At 37.1% G+C, this 4240-nt stretch overlaps 1 pseudogene; it reads left to right on the forward strand.

Annotated features, from left to right (window-relative positions):
- Positions 1 to 818: 818 nt before the first annotated feature.
- LOC131548406 (trace amine-associated receptor 13c-like) lies at positions 819 to 1883 on the forward strand (annotated as a pseudogene).
- The last annotated feature ends 2357 nt before the right edge of the window (positions 1884 to 4240 follow it).

Genomic DNA, 4240 nt, shown 5'->3' on the forward strand with positions numbered 1-4240 from the left:
TGGTTGGAAGGCAGCTGCTTAGGTAGGCTGTTACATACAGTAAACAGTGTATGCATAATTAAGACAAGTTGATATTCAAATTTTTTTCCAACATTTTACCAATTCCAAGCAACATAAGTCTTAATAACTACCATAAATTTTGTCATAATTTTTTAAGTGATATTATATATAACTTATAAATGAGAATGTTTATCTATGACAAAATATGTGTTACATTTAAATACTTTGTCCTGTTGAGCAGCGAAGAGGAGAGGCCTGTGTTAGCAGTATTATTAATTAACAAAACACATGTAACTGTGACGTTCACAGCAAACAACAAATACCTGCATCTTGTTGAGAAATTAACTCATACATCCACAAAAAATAACCTGAAAATCACTCTTATTTCCTTCACATTTTTAACTCCCCCAATTTTGGAAGGAGGAACATTCAGGTCAAAACTAATATTACATATCAATTTCTTCATAAAAGCTGTCAGACTACTTTGTAATTTCATATTACAATTTACAAATTAACTCTTTGTGGTTCCACAACTTTATTTGACTTTACTTAGCATAATTTTTGCTACACTACAGCGTAAATAGCCTAGACATGGAGAGAGGGGGTTTTAAATAAATGTTACTAATTATTGTAAAGCATTTATTTGATGCTCACAAGAATAAATGTTATTCTGAATTACTATATTATATTTCAAAAAGGAATCAATCTTAGACTGTGTATCCATCATATCAAAAGTTGGGGGAAGAAAATTATTATATAATTATTCAGCATCAGAGTGGGCGGTAGATGGGTTGGTCAGTGTGATCTAGACACTATAAATGAAAGCACAGTAAGGAGAGCAGAACAAATTCCTAACAGGAGGAGACTCACTCATGGCTAATGAGACAGAGAATCATGAGACTCAATACTGCTTTCCTGCCATCAACTCATCATGCATCAAGGGAAAACGCTCCAGTTTTGAACATAATATCACCTACATGTTTGTATTATTGCTATCAGCATGGACTGTGTTTCTTAACCTGCTGGTGATCATCTCCATCTCTCACTTCAAGAAGCTTCACACTCCAACCAACTTGATCATTCTATCTCTGGCTGTGGCCGACATGCTCGTTGGACTTATTGTGATACCCATAGAGGGAATCAAGCAAATTGAGACATGTTGGTACTTCGGAGACACTTACTGTGGACTGTTTGTGATCATCGTTAGGTTGCTCCTAATTACATCTCTTAGTAATTTGGTATTAATTGCCGTGGATCGTTATATGGCTGTTTGTCATCCTTTACTGTACCCACAGAAAATGACCACAACTAAAACTTTAATAAGCATCTGTTTCTGCTGGTTTTGCTGTTCAGTTTACATTATTTGGTTTGTAATAAGTAACGGATATTTTAATATGTCAGACACAACACTGTGTTATGGCCAGTGTATTGTTTTGATTACACCTGCTTGGAGATTCATTGATTTGATAGTTTCCTTTTTATTTCCTTGTACTGTGATCATAACTGCATATTTGAGAATATTTTATGTTGTGCAACAGCAAGTGAAAGTTATTAACTCTCAAATGAATGGTGTAAAATGTGTAATGGACATTTCAGTGAGGAGGAAAACTGAGAGCAAAGCTGCACTGACATTGGGAATCATAGTGACAGCTTATCTACTTTGCTGGATTCCATTCTATATCTGTTCTCTAACAAAAAACACAGCAATCTCTTCCACTACACTGACATTTCTAACATGGACCTTCCATATAAACTCAGGTCTGAATCCTATTGTCTATGCTTTATTTTACCGCTGGTTTAAAATATCAGTTAAACACATTCTAACTCTTAGAATTTTTCAGCCAGCATCCTCTCTGATGGACATTTTTACTGATTGTCATTAATCAATGAGATCAATCCCCAGAAATTACAACACGTGAAATGTATTCACATGTTCAGCTATAGGAATTACACTTAAAATAATTATCAATAACTAAATATTAAAGGGAAGTTCAACCAAACTTTTGAAAATAGTCATTATTTACTTACCCTTTTGTTTTTTTCCAAACCTGTATGTAATTTTTAAACATTCAGTCATGATCACTGTCACCTTTCACTTACATTGTATGGGGAAAAAATGTAATGAACATGAATCATTACTGAGGCAGTCAGATAATGTTTAATATACCTTTTTGTTTTTTCTCAAATTCTCAAAATCATATGTACTAAAACCTCTAAAACTAATACAGAATACAGCAGCATGACGATTAGTCTTCATTGAGCCCACATCACACCTCTGTAATGGCTACCGGTTACAGCTCACATCAAGTTGAAGACATTCATGCTTACATACAGAATGGCCATCGACTCCGCACCTTCCTATTTCACCTCAATCTTACCAGTCTACATTCCATCCAGAAAGATCAGAGAGGTCAGTAGACAAACATTTCGTTCACTGTCCCCTCCTGGTGGCAAAATCTTCCCAACCCCATCCCCAACAGCCAAATCCCTGACTACATAAACTAATCTTTCCCATAAGCACTCAACTGCATCCTGCTGAAAGTTGTCTGAAACTTTGTATTACTAGCACTTCTTATGTTTATGTAGTACCCCTGGAAAGAAGTATAATAAAGTTAAAGAAGAGTGTTGCTGCGATGGCTTGCATCAGTTTATACAGTGTATACAGTGTATTTATGAATCAATAATCAAAGCATATGCATATAACAAGAGTTAGGCACATTACATTTTGCAGAGCAATAACTGGCTATAAACATGAGCAACTTTAAACACTTTCCATCACACTAGAAGAAATAAGCAAATATGATCAACAGGCTATTTGATGAACACTTTCTATACAATGCATAAGCCCAGAAACAATGTATAACATTCTCATCAATATATATACCCTTAACAAACAGATGACAATATGAAATTGATGATACAACAATGCAGCTAAAATATTAAACCTAAATACTGTTCAATCCATATTATCTGATGTATTCCATACAATAAAGTCACATACAAGACTGATTAAAACAAATGTAAAGCATAACAGGTACGACAGTATACAGATTTGATAGTTGCATACAATTGTAACATTGATCAATAGAACTGGTAAACAAGATTACACTGCGTCACGAATCCTGTCCATGCACTTCCGTTCATTCACCATCAGAGGTCACCCGCTCACCACATTGACTCTTGCACTACACAAACTGTTGCACATCACCTCAAACTACAATTCCCATCATCCATTGCACTGACAACATACACACAGCTGATTGCACTGATTACACACCTTACTTAAGCCATGGACTTCCTCTCAGTCACTGCCGAGTATTGATCTGTGTATAGTTCTCTTCTAGTGTTAGCTGCCTTACCGTGCCATTCTGTGTTTCTGTTTATCTCCAGTATTGTTCTGCTTTTATCAGTCACCGAGTGATAGCTGCTTTACTGAGTCTAGTCTCCATTTCATGTTAGTCTTGTCTTCTCTTGTTGCCTTGTTTTCCTGTTCACTGACTCCTGCCTGTGTATATTGGATTTGCCCTTTGTCTTTCCGTTTGGACTCTGTTCGCCCCTGCCTGGATTATTGCTCACGTTTTGGATTACCTCTCTTGTCTGTAGTGGTGGGCAGAGTGAGGCTTCGTGAAACACTGAAGCAGTCGAAGCAAATGTGTCGAGGCTTCGAAACATTTTGACACCCGTCTCTACGGTGACACCTAGTGGTCATTTTCAAGTTTTGCTCTGAAACAGCGTTGACAAAGAAACAGTTAAGCGAATTGACGATTTATAACGTATGTTGTGTTATGCCGAGTTCACACTGCACGATTTTAGCCCGATTTTTCACTCGCCGACAGGTTTTGATAAATCGCCGACAAATGCCCTAAATCGGAGGCAAATCGGAGCTCGTTCACGCCAGTGACTATCGCGCAGTGTGAATTATCAAAGACGCGATCTGAGGGAATCACCGACATGTCGCCGACGCCCGTGAAATATTTGGCACGCTAAATATCTGGAGCTGTCGGCGATTCACAATCCTGCTGTGTGCAATGATTTCTGACTGAAAACTACATCGTGATGACATTCAGCCAATGAGAGACAAAGATACAGGGCAGAGGGAAGTTCAGTGAGGAGTTATGGACCATATCAGTATTTTAATATGTACAATTATATCATACAGAAACAAGCACAAATGCTTGAACAGCCTCAACATCAGCATAACAGTTGCTGCAAAATTATTATTTACCACTCTTTGCAGAAC

This window comes from Onychostoma macrolepis, chromosome 10 (assembly GCF_012432095.1).
Source record: "Onychostoma macrolepis isolate SWU-2019 chromosome 10, ASM1243209v1, whole genome shotgun sequence".
Classification (NCBI taxonomy): Eukaryota; Metazoa; Chordata; class Actinopteri; order Cypriniformes; family Cyprinidae; genus Onychostoma; species Onychostoma macrolepis.